The sequence below is a fragment of the Bubalus kerabau genome, chromosome X (genome assembly GCF_029407905.1).
Source record: "Bubalus kerabau isolate K-KA32 ecotype Philippines breed swamp buffalo chromosome X, PCC_UOA_SB_1v2, whole genome shotgun sequence".
Classification (NCBI taxonomy): Eukaryota; Metazoa; Chordata; class Mammalia; order Artiodactyla; family Bovidae; genus Bubalus; species Bubalus kerabau.
In genome coordinates, this window is record NC_073647.1 from 131348493 (window position 1) to 131361856 (window position 13364).

General features: G+C 40.6%; 1 protein-coding gene across 6 annotated transcripts in view; it reads right to left on the reverse strand.

Annotated features, from left to right (window-relative positions):
• LOC129638706 (melanoma-associated antigen B1-like) overlaps positions 1-11566 on the reverse strand; it is a 32379-nt gene extending 20813 nt beyond the window's left edge. For 2 of the 6 annotated variants that reach the window (XR_008707978.1, XM_055563319.1), the window contains exon 1: positions 6737-6867. The gene's annotated coding sequence lies outside the window, so the exon portion shown is untranslated. Of the gene's footprint in view, positions 1-48; positions 252-3024; positions 3144-6736; positions 6874-11395 lie in introns of those variants that run through there. The other 4 variants (XM_055563322.1, XM_055563323.1, XM_055563320.1 and 1 more) reach the window with 4 other exon arrangements.
• Between the last annotated feature and the right edge of the window lie 1798 nt (positions 11567-13364).

Below are 13364 nucleotides of genomic sequence, written 5' to 3' on the forward strand. Positions count from 1 at the left end.
GCAGTTGACTGACCAATTTCTCCCACTGTAGTGCTCAAAATAGTTTACCTTTTGTCCAGAAAACAGAGCCTGGACCAACTGTCTTTAACCAATGCTTGCTGCCTCTTCCCAGACCTCATGGATTGAAGTCGATATCAACCAGTACTCTTATCAGGAACTTGAGGTCTCCCTGGAAAGCCCTTGCATTCGTGGGAGGTGTAGGAAAGCCTTCAGGGCTTCTCTATCTGTGGCTTAGAGCGCTTTGTTCCTCTCTAGGAAGAAAATGGGCAAACTTGAGGCATCACCCCTTAATTTAGGACCCAATTCCATCTCCTAGTTTGGTTTCTGGAAAGCGTTGGCTGTATGAGCTCCCTGGAGAAACCACTGAGAAGAATGGACAGTCTCAAGGTGACCAGCTTGGATCTGAGTGTTCACATAAAGAACCTTGAATAGTTTTCCATTATTATATGTGGTTGTCAAACTGTAGCTTGAAAGGCACACATGCTACCCAGCTTCCAAGGAATCTGTCCCACCAGATCCAAGACCGCAGCCCATTTGGTCACAGGCTCCTAATATTTCTGCCCTCCCATGTGCTGAGGGCATACTTGTCTACTGAGGAGGGTCCTATAGAAGTTCAGGCTCTGTCTCAGTCTCCATGTAGAAAAACTTACCTAGTGTGTAGGAGGCTGAGACAGTGATTGCATCACATTGAAGAAAGTGAAAGAGGAAGCTGTCTTAGACTCAGGCAGAGCTGACTTTCAGAGAGCAATTCAGGAGCACACACATTCAAACACCGATTTCCTCACTTCCTTTCTGAGCATGCTGGGGTTTAATCTTTCTGGTACATGACCAAAATACTTTACCCCTCCAGCAGAGATCACTGATAAGCAAATCTAGATGTCTGGGCAATTTTCAGGGGAAATACATTGACTCCAAGGCCTCTATGTAGCCCATGGCCATTAAGACCACAACCAATGGCTATTTTTCCTGGTAAAATTTCATTTTTAACATCACGCATGCACAAATATCGGAGAAGGCAATGGCACCCCACTCCAGTACTCTTGCCTGGAAAATCCCATGGACGGAGGAGCCTCGTAGCCAGCAGTCCATGGGGCCGCACAGAGTCGGACACGACTGAGCGACTTCACTTTCACTTTTCACTTTCATGCATTGGAGAAGGAAATGGCAACCCACTCCAGTGTTCTTGCCTGGAGAATCCCAGAGACGGGGAAGCCTGGTGGGCTGCTGTCTATGGGGTCGCAGAGAGTAGGACATGCGACTGAAGTGACTTAGCAGCAGCAGCATGCACAAATATATAAAAGTAGTTCAGAACTACCTCCCTGCTATTCTGGCTGATATACAATAGGACTGGACTTTTTAGTGAGGAAACACCAGAATGTCCCCTATTGTATGAAATTCCTTAGCCGGCAGGTTCTTTACCATCTGAACCAATGGGGGAAGCCCAAAGACATTGCATCCCTAGTACTGATTTATCTTATAACTGGAAGTGTGACATTTTTACTTCCTTCATCTGATTTTTTTTCTTTATTTTTATTTTATTTTTTAACTTTACAATATTGTATTGGTTTTGCCATATATCAACATGAATCTACCACAGGTATACATGTGTTTCCCTTCCTGATCCCTCCTCCCTCCTTCCTCCCCGTACCATCCCTCTGGGTCATCCCAGTCCACCATCCCCAAGCATCCAGTATCGTGCATCAAAACAAGGAAAAATTTTTTTCTTTTCTTTTATATCTATATGAGATGACGGATGTTCCCTAAACTTACTGTGGCAATCATTTCATTGTGTGTGTAAGTCAAATCATTGTGCTGTACACCTTAAACTTACCCAGTGCTCTAAGTCAATTATATTGCAATAAAACTGGAAGGAGAAAAAAAAAAAAAAAGAAATTCCTTAGCCGGATTAGGGTGCATTCTTCTGTGTGTCCGGGGGAGACTTTTCCTGCTTTATACTCCCTCACCTTACATTTATGCTCACACCACGACAAGGTAATCAGGGCTGGTTTCATCAAGAATACACTCGTGTCGAACTCCAAGTATCATAAGAGACTACTATAAACAACTCTATGCAAATAAAATGGACAATCTAGAAGAAATGACAGATTCTTAGAGAGGTACAGCCTTTCAAGACTAAACAAGGAAGAAATAGAGAACGTGAGTAGACAGATCACAAGTACTGAAACAGTGATTTAAAATTTTCCAATAAAATGTCCAGGATCAGGTGGCTTCTCGGATAGTTCTATCCAACACTTAGAGATTCTATCAACCTCTTCCAAAAAGAATTACAGAGGGAGGAACACTCCCAAGCTCATTCTATGAGGCCACCATCACCTTGAGAGCAAAACCAGACAGAGAAGCACACACACAAAAACAAAAAAAAGAAAATGACAGGCCAATATCACTGAAGAACACAGATGGAAAAATCCTGAACAAAATACTAGCGAACCAAAAAAGACAGTCTCTTCAATAAGTGGTGCCTTGAAAACTGGACAGTTACATGTAAAATAATGAATGTAGAACATTCTCTAACACCATACACAAAAATAAACTCAAAATGGATCAAAGACCGAAATGTAAACCCAGATTCTATAAAACCCTCAGAGGAAAACCTAGGCAGAACATTCACTGTTTGACATAAGTTGCAGCAGTATTTTTTTATTTTAGTAAAATGGTTTTTGATCCACCTCCTGGAGTAATTAAAATAAAAATAAAAACAAACAGGTGACCCTTAATGAAAGTCAAAAGCTTCCACACAGCAAAAGAAACCAAAAACAAAAAGACAACTCACAGAATGAGAGGAAATGTTTTCAAACAAAGCAAACAACAGCAGAATAATCTCCAAAATATATAAATAGCTCATGCACCTCTGTGTCAAATAAACAATCCCATAAAAAGTAGGCAGAGTGTATAAACAAACATTCCTTCAAAGAAGACACACAGATGACCAAAAAGCATATGCAAAGATGCTCAACATCACTAATTATCAGAAACATGCAAATGAAAAGTACAATGAGGTATCACCTCACACCAGCCAGAATGGTCTTCATCCCCAGATCTGCAAACAACAAATGATGGAGTATGGAAAAAAGGGAACACTGTTGCACTCTCGGTGGGAATGCAAATTGACACAGTCTCTACGGAGAACATTATGGAAGTTCCTTGAAAAACGAAAAATAGAGTTACCATATGATTTACCAATCCCACTACTAGTACATATCCAGAGAAAACCATGATTCATAAATATACATGCATGCCAATCTTCATTGCAGCACTATTTACATTTACGAAGATATGGAAGTAACCTAAATGTCCATCAACAGAGGAATGAATAAAGCATTTGTCGTAAATATATTCAATGGAATATTATTCAGCCATAAAAAGAATTAATTAATGACATGTGCAGCAACATGGATGGACCTAGGGAATGTCATAATAAGTAAAGTAAGACAGAGAATACTGGATGCTTGGGGCTGGTGCACTGGGATGACCCAGAGGGATGGAATGGGGAGGGAGGAGGGAGGGGGGTTCGGGATGGGGAACACATGTATACCTGTGGCGGATTCATTTTGATATTTGGCAAAACTAATACAGTTATGTAAAGTTTAAAAATAAAATTAAAAAAAAAATAAATTGTCTACCAGAAAAAAAAAAAAAAGACAGAGAAAGACAAATATCATATGTTATCACTCGTAAGTGGAATCTAATTTTTAAAAAATGACACAAATGAACTTGCTTCCCTGGTGGCTCAGCTAGTAAAGAATCTACCTGCAATGTGGGAGACCTGGCTTTGATCCTGGGGTTGGGAAGACCCCCTGGAGAAGGGAACGGCTACCCACTCCAGTATCCTGGCCTGGAGAATTCTATATAGGCCATGGGGTTGTAAAGAGTCAGATAAGACAGCGACTTTCATTTCACTTCACAAATAAACTCATTTACAAAATAGAAACCAACTTATGGATATCGAAAACAAGCTTATGATTACCACTGGAGACATGCTGGGGGAGGGACACTTTAGGAGCCTGAGATAAACATACACGACTGATGTGTCTGACTCTTCGTGACTCCATGGACTGTAGTCCACCAGGACCCTCCATCCATGGAATTTTCCAGGTCAGAATACTGGAGTGAGTTGTGATTTCCTGCTCTAGGGGATCTTCCTGACCCAGGGACTGAACCCACTTATTTTGTGTCTCCTGCATTGGCAGGTGATTCTTTACCACTGTGCCACTTGGGAAGCCCACATCTACAACTAATATATATAATAGCAATAACCCCAAAGCACCTACTGTATAACACAGGGAACTGTACTCAATAATCTGTAGTAATCTGTATGACAAAAGAGTCTGAAAATGAGTGAATATGTGTATGTATAACTGAATCACTCTGTTATATACCTGAAACTAACACAACATTTTAAATTAATTATACTCAATAAAATGAAATAGAAAAATAATACCATCATAATATCCAGCAATCTGTCTCCTGAGCATATATCCTGAGAAAAACATAATTCAAAAATGGAATAATCACCCCAATGTAAATTACAGCAATATTTACAATACCTAAGACATGGGAACAACCTAAATGTCCATCAACAGAGAAGTAGATAAACATGTGGTCCAGAAATACAAAGGAATATTACTCAGCCATAGGAAAGAATGCCATTTGCAGCAACATGGATGCACCTAGGGATTGTCATACGAAGTGAAGTAAGTCAAAGACAAATATATCCTTCATATGTGGAATCTAATTTTAAAAAGTGATAAAATGAACTTAATACAAAACAGAAAACTTACGGATCCTGAAAACGAACTTATGGATACTAAAGGGAAATGTAGGAGGGAGGGATAAATCAGGAGCTTGGGATCAACGTACACACACCCCTATTTATGAAATAGATAACCAATAAGGACCTCCTGCATAGCACAGGGAACTCTAATCAATATTCTGGGATAACCTACATGAGAAAAGAAACTGAAAATGAATTAATATATATATATATAACAGCATTACTTTGCTATATGCCTAAAACTAACACAACATTGTAAAACAACTATACTCCAATAAATTTTATTCATTTTGATATTTGGCAAAACTAATACAGTTATGTAAAGTTTAAAAATAAAATAAAATTAAAAATATGTTAAATGGCCAAAAAATTAAAAAAATAAAAAAAAATAAAAAATAGACTACCTGGGCATATATCCGAAGAAAACCATAACTTGAATAGGAACAAGCACCCCCATGTTCCTTGGGGCACTGTTTACAAGAGCCAAGACATGGAAACAACCTACAGGTCCATCAACAGATGAAAAAGATGTGATGCATAAATACAATGGAAGAATACTCAGCCATAAAAAAGACTGAAAGAATGCCATTTTCAGCAACATGGATGGATCTAGAGATTGTCATAATGAGAGAAGTCAGACCAAGACAAATACCACAGTATATTGCTCATAGGTACAGTCTAATTTTTTAAAATGACACAAATGGACTTATTCAAAAAACAGAACCAGACTCCCACAATTTGAAAAGAGATTTATGGTTACCAAAGGAGAACTTTGTTGGGGGGGATACTTTAGAAGCTTAAGATGAACATACACACACAACCAATATAGAAAATAGATAACTGAACAGGACCTCCTATATAACAAAGGGAACTCTACTCAATATTCTGTAATAGCCTATATGGAAAAAGAATCTGGAAAAGATTGAGTATATGTGTAACTGAATCACTTTGCTGGACACCTGAAACTAACATAAGATTGTAAATCAACAAATCTGCAACAAATTTTTTTTTTTTTAAAAAGAATATCCATCTGTAACAATACCTCTGTGCTGTCACCTTAGGCAAAGGGGAAAACCCCCATCACCTCCATAGAGCAAGATTTCCAGGCGAGGAGCAAGGTGTTTTATCTCCGGATTCAGAGGACCCTCATTAATTACAGGTTGAATAAAGTCTCGCCACATTCATCCCATGCTGCTGCTACTAAGTCGCTTCAGTCGCGTCCGACTCCGTGCGATCCCATAGGCGGCAGCCCACCAGGCTCCCCCATCCCCGGGATTCTCCAGGCAAGAACACTGGAGTGGGTTGCCATTTCCTTCTCCAATGCATGAAAGTGAAAAGTGAAAGTGAAGTCGCTCAGTCGTGCCCAACTCCTAGCGACCCCATGGACTGCAGCCCACCAGGCTCCTCCCATCCATGGGATTTTCCAGGCAAGAGTATTGGAGTGGGGTGCCATTATAGCCAACTCCTATTAGCCAATCCCAACACATAAAAGAGTCAGACACAGACAAACATAGGCAATTAAATCCAAAGGCCTGGAACCTTAAGCCAGTGTTCAGAACTCTAACCCAATCATTTGAGCACCTCAGTAGCGCTAACCTCTGACATTGTCCTCTTTTGGGTGGGTCTTTAACCCACGACTGTAGCCTTAGGATTCTAATCAGACAGAAGAAACTCCTAGGTGGGACTCTAACCCACAGTGGTGGTGTCGTTCTTCAATTTGTCACGTCTGACTCTGTGCAACCCAATGGACTACAGCATACCAGGCTTCCCTGTCCTTCACTTTCTCCTCGGGTTTGCTCAAACTCATGCCCATTGAGTCAGTGATGCCATCCAACCGTCTCATCCTCTCTAACACACAGTCCTGATGAGATTATTAGACTACAGGCACTTTCTAACTTCATATAGCACATTTAGTTACAGGCATATTTTAAGGAGTTTACTCACCCCAAAGATGTCTGATCCAGGAGCTGTTTCCTTCCTTAAAAGTGAAAGGAGCCCCAGAAGCCAGAGGAGCCCAGAGTGCCATGGCTAGCAAACAGGAACCCGAGAGCCAACTCTCTAGACAAACTCAGTATAGGTGGCCACTCAGGGTTGGTGTTGAGGGCCCATCAGGGGCTACAGTGCATCAAGCAGATGGTCACAAGTCCTAAACCTCAATAAGGCTGCCCAAACTCACAGAACATGGGCTCAAGCCCGATGCTCAGAGAAGTCAATACTTATGGCAAGAGCTTTAGAGAAAAGAGCTTTACTGCAAGGCCAACCAATGCAGGATGCAAGGTATCAGATCTCTCTCCAATCCAGGAGCCTGGGTGCAATTTAAGGGGTCTCGGGAATTTCTATTGGAAGCTAATTGGCTAGTCTTCAATTTCATTTCAGCTACTCAGGTTACAGGAAGCCAGGTTTTCCTCATTGAAGGACTTCTCACTTTGTAAATGGCCCAGGACGATATTTCTCTTCTCTTGAGTTTTGCAGACTGAAGAGCTTGGCTCTGGGGTCATCCTGAGGTCATGTGTTCCCTCTTAGACACTTGCAGTTCTTTCTTTGTAAAATGACTCAAGGTGTGACTAATCAACAATCTATTTGAGAGGGTCAAACCAGTTTAAGCTGGTCAATTGTTTCACATGCTTTTTCACTAGCCCCCTGAACTCCAGCACATTATCCCAACTCCAAGACAAAGATAATCACAGTGCACTAAATGTTGCCTAGCAAGGACAATCATGTAACATTCCCACCACAGGATGTAACATAGAATGTGCCTGAGGTAGAATCTTTCCCAGCTGGAAACAACTCAGAGCTCTTAGAATTTTTGTCATTGACCAGTATCTTCCCTCCCAGATACCCTTTCATCTAATTAATGAATATTTCCACGCATTTAAGTACCAACAAGAAATCTAGAATTTGCCCAATTACACACAAGATAAAATAATCGAGTAGGTCCTTAAGGAGAGGTCTCTGGCTCCCTCAACTCAGTGTAAAGGTCACCAGTCCAGGAGACTGTGGATTCTCTGAGGCCCTCCATCTGAGGATCTGACCGGGCTCACCACTCCCACTGTCTAGGAGTAGCCCACCAGGCAACTTCCCTTGAAATGACCTCTCGCTGAAGGCTTTGCATTTTCCTAAGGCTCCAAAGCGAGACTGTGTATTAAAAAACGGAGACATCCGTTTGCCGACAAAGGTCCCTGTACTCAAAGCTATGGTTTTTCCAGTAGTCATGTATGGATGTGAGAGTTGGACCATAAAGATGGCAGAGCGCTGAAGAATTGATGCTTTCAAACTGTGGTGCTGGAGAAGATTCTTGCGAGTCCCGTGGACAGCAAGGAGATCAAGCCAGTCCATCCAAAAAGAAATCAACCCTGAGTATTCATTGGAAGGACTGATGCTGAAGCTGAAGCTCCAATACTTTGGCCACCTGATGTGAAGAGCCGACTCATTGGAAAAGACCCCGATGCTAGGAAACAGAGATTGAGGGCAGGAGAGGAGGGGGCAGCAGAGGAGAAGATGGTTGGAAGGCATCACTGACTCAATGGACATGAGTTTGAGAAAACTCGAGGAGACAGTGAAGCGCAGAGAGGCCTGGTGAGCTGCAGTCTATGGAGTCACAAAGAGTGGGACATGACTTAATGACTGAACAACAAACAACAAGGCTCCAAACTGCCTCACTGCAGGCCATTTACACTTGCTTTCAACTCCAACTGCCTGCCCCCGCTTACCCCTGCTTTTGACTTGTTCTTTCTGCAGTCCCCAACCTTTTTGGCACCATGGACTGGTTTTGTAGAAGACAATTTTTCCACAGACTTGGAGTGGGGGATGGTTTTGGGGTAATTCAAGCACAGTGCATTTATTGTGAACTTTATTTCAAATGTAAATGCCACTGCTGATCTCACAGGAGGTACTGGTCCAAGGCCTGCAGGTTGGGGACTGCTGCTTTTGGTCAGAGAGTATCTCACCATATTTTTATGTAATGGTACCTCCTAGATTCTAAAATTCAACGGGCAGGGGCTAGACGTTGTTTTGGTGGTTGCTGTTGTTCCTTTTTTTTTTTTTTTTTAAACACAAACCATCCACGGTACTAGTAAGCATCCAAAAAGCTCATTCTCAGAACTTCCCTGGTGATCCAGTGGATAAGACTCCCTGAACAATTAATGTAACATCTACCCTTTTAGAAAATCTTTAAGTGTACAATATGGAATTGTTAACTATAGGCTCTATGCTACACGGTATATTTCTAGAAATTATTCACTGTATATAACTGAAAATCAGTGCCCTTTGACAATCACTTCCTCATTACACCTCCTCCCAGCCCCTGGCAATCACCATCCTACTCTGCTTCTATCAGGTTGCCTATTTTAGATTCCTCATTTAAGTGATATCATCTATTTCTCCTTCTGTGTCTGGATTATTTCACTTAGCACAATGTCTTCTAGGTCATCTCTGTTATTGCAAATGACAAAGTTTCCTTTTTTTTTTAAGGCTGAATAATACTCCATTATAGGCTTCACATGTAACTCAGTGGTACAGAATCCACCTGCCAATTTAGGACACACAGGAGACTTGTGTTCAATCCCTTGATTGGGAAGATCCCCTGGAGGAGGAAATGGCAACTCATTCCACTATTCTTCCCTGGGAAATCCCATGGTCAGAGGAGCTTCGTGGGCTACAGTCCATGGGATAGAAAGTGTCAGACACAACTGAGTGACTGAGAACACACACACACAACACTCCATGATATGTATATACCATATATTTATCCATTCATCCATCAAAGGACATTTAGGCTGCTTCCCTGTTTTGGTTATTGTGAATAATGCTGCAACAAATACGGGAATACTGATATCTCCTGGAGAGTGTAATTTTAACTCCTTTGGATAGATACCCAGAAGTGGTTTGCTGAATCATATGGTAATTCAATTTTTAATTTTTTGAGGAACCTTAATACTGTTTTCCACAGTGGCTTTACCCATTGACATTCTCACCAACAGTATAAAAGAGTTCTTTTCTAAATGCTTGCACTTAATCAGCTTACTCTCTACTGGAGAGCAGGGCAATCAAATTTTCAAATTATTGTTGTGGTAAAAACATTTAACATTAAATCTACTCTTAAAATTTTAGGCACACAGCACAGTACGGTTAAAAACAGGTACACTGTTGCACAGCAAATCTCTGGAATTTATTCATCTTGAATAACTGAAACATTATACCAAGTGCAAAGCAACTGCCCATTTCTCCCTCCTGTGGCCCCTCTGTGTTTCTATGTGTTTAAAGACTTTAAATACCTCATATAAGTGGAACCATGCAGCATTTGTCCTTCTGTGACTGACTTATTTCATTTAGAATAATGTCCCTGTGGTTTCTCCATGTTGTCCCATATAACAACATTTCTTTCCTTTTTAAGGTGAAATTATATCTCCTTGTCTGTGTCTACCACATTTTCTTTATCCATATATCTGTTGGTAGATATTTGGGTTGTTACCATATACTGGCTATTGTAAATAATGGTGCAATGAACACAGGAGTGAAGATGTCTCTTCGAGATACTGATTTCACTTCCTTTGGATAAACAATTAACCCTTGCATCATGTGGAGTTTAGAGGCACCAAACCCCCATGCAGTCAAAACCCCCTGTATTCTTTTGACTCTGTCCACACGTAACTAATAATAACCTACTGTTGACTGGAAGCCTGACTGACAAAGGCTCAATGCTTATTTTGTATACTATAAGTATTTTCTACTGTATACTTATGCTAAAGTAAGCTAGAGACAGCAAAATGTTATTCAGAAAATCATAAGAGAAAATATATTAACAGTACTGTGTTTATCAATACTACAGGATTACAGCATCCATTTACAAGAATTGTCTGTCAGTACCTACATCTATATTGTCTTACTGACACAAAAGACTATAGATACAAGACACTATATATCAAAACTGAAAACATAATGTGAAAAGAAATTCATATTTAGTTACAGGTATAATGATTCAAGCATTGATCATGAAGAAGAAGAAATATAATTGCTTTATAGTAGCCTAGTGTCGGAGAAGGCAATGGCACCCCACTCCAGTACTCTTGCCTGGAAAATCCCATGGATGGGAGGAGCCTGGTAGGCTGCAGTCCGTGGGGTCGCTAAAAGTCGGACATGACTGAGCGACTTCACTTTCACTTTTCACTCTCATGCATTGGAGAAGGAAATGGCAACCCACTCCAGTGTTCTTGCCTGGAGAATCCCAGGGACGGGGGAGCCTGGTGGGCTGCCATCTATGGGGTTGCACAGAGTCGGACACGACTGAAGTGACTTAGAAGTAACAGTAGCAGCAGCCTAGAGTACTTGATAGGATTGCTTCGTGGTAGCTGAGAATATACAGTAGTGAATGAATCACTAAAATTTTTTTATATCATACACTATTATGGTCATATTTATAATAGAGTACTGAAAACATTGTTACTTTAAGAGAAAACACCTGTGATGACAGCCTGATATGCATTTATGTTTATCCATTCACAAGAGAGAGGTAGGACAATGTACAGTAATATAATTCCTTGAAAGTAAAGTCATAAAACAGTAAAAAAATGAAACATTATTAATTTTATATTAAATATCACTCACCTTCTGCCTATGCAATGGTAGGCTATCCATTTCAATACAAGTCTTGCACGCAATGTTCTACCTGATGAATACTTAGCTGGTGGTGATGATGAAGATGATGCCACAGAAACATCTCATACAGTCCTTGCCTACAGTTATTAGCTCTTAGAACAAAGACACTCACACACATACTCAACAGATGAGTTGATTACCCATATGGCACAATGATTATTTACTACTCATTGAGTGGAAGTGGATCATCATGTAGGTCTTCATTCCTCACACCTTCTTGCTGAGTAGGCTGAAGAGGAGGAGGAAGAGGAGGCGTTGACCTTGATGAGTGGCAGAGATGGAAGAGCAGAGGAGGTGGAAGGGGAGGCAGAGGAAGCAGGCACACTCAGTGTATCTTTATGGAAATACATTGTAATTTCTGTCTGAAGATTTTGCTTTTTCATTTCTCTAAAAACGTTTCTGTGTGTTATCAGTCCTCCTTCCACCATTTGCTTTCATTTCAGTGCCTTTATCATAGAAGGTTCCATGCCATACAAGAGTCAAAAGCAGTCTTGAGTCCTCAGAATGCTTCTGCCAGATTGTCTAATGTCAATTGTTTTCTGGCACTGCTTCTTCTACATCTTGTTCCTCATCATCCAGCTCTGGTTCGGAACCATTCATCTCCATCAAGTGGTATTTTGTTAATTCCTCTGCTGTAGTGTCTGTTAGCTCTTGGGTTTTTCCAAGATCTGTATTTTGGGACTCTGCACCCCCTCCCACCCTTTCATGTCATATCCACAGTCTCTTTCATGATTTCCTTGACTCTGTCACAAATCCTGTGAAGGCATACACGACAACTGGACTGTTTTCTTTAGCAGGAATTTATTGTTTTGGGCTTTCATGAGTTTTTTTTTTTTTTTTTTTTCTGGTAACAACAATCGCATCTTCACTTGTGTAATCCTTCCAGAGTTCATGATGTTCTATCAGGGTTCTCTTCCATAGCATTAACAATCATTTCCATACAGTACCCTGTGTAATGAGCCTGAAAGGTCCTTTTGACCCTCTGATCTATAGGCTGACTTAAAGATGTTGTGTTTAGAGGAAAGGAGACCACTTTCATGCCTTTGGTGTTGAACTCACAGGGTTCTTGGTGACCAAGGGCATTGTCCAATATCAAAAGAATTTTAAAAGGCAGTCCCTTACTGGCAAGGTACTTCCTGAATTCAGGGACAAAGCACTGATGAAACCAATCCCCCCCAAGGTTTCATGCTATCCAGCCGTCTTGTTGTACAACTGAAACACTGGCCCATGATGTTTATTGTTTCCCTTTAAAGCTCAGGGTTAGCAGCTCTATAGGTTAGGGGAGTCCTGATCATTTGCACAAAAACCTGATGACATTTGCACAAAATCATAGAATTAGCCTATCTCTGTCTCAAATCCTGGAGCTCATTTCCCTTCCTAACCAATGAATGTACTTTATGGCATTTCGTCCAGAATAGGGTACTTTCATCTGCCTTAAAACCTGTCCAGACAGATCTTTCTCCTCAGTGATTTTCTTTTTTAAATCTTATTGGAGTATATTTAATTTACAATGTTGTGTTAGTTTCAGGTATACCGCAAAGTGATTCAGTTATTCATATACATATATGCATCCTTTTAGAGAATCTTACCTCATATAAGTTATCACAGAATATCGAGTTTCCTGCTCTATACAGTAGGTCCTTGTTGGTTATCTACCTTATATACAGTAGTATGTATATGTTCATCCCAAGCTCCTGATTTATCCCTCCCTGACACGTTTTCTCCTATTTCCTCTTTGGTAACCATAACTTTGCCTTTGATATCTGTTCAGTCTGTTTATATTTTCTAAAGAAGTTCATTCGTATAATTTTTTTTAAAGAACTACATTTTCAGATGAGAACAAGATGGCAGAGGAATAGGTGGATGTGGAGTACATCTCTCTCCATGGATACATCAGAAATACACCTTCAGACACAGA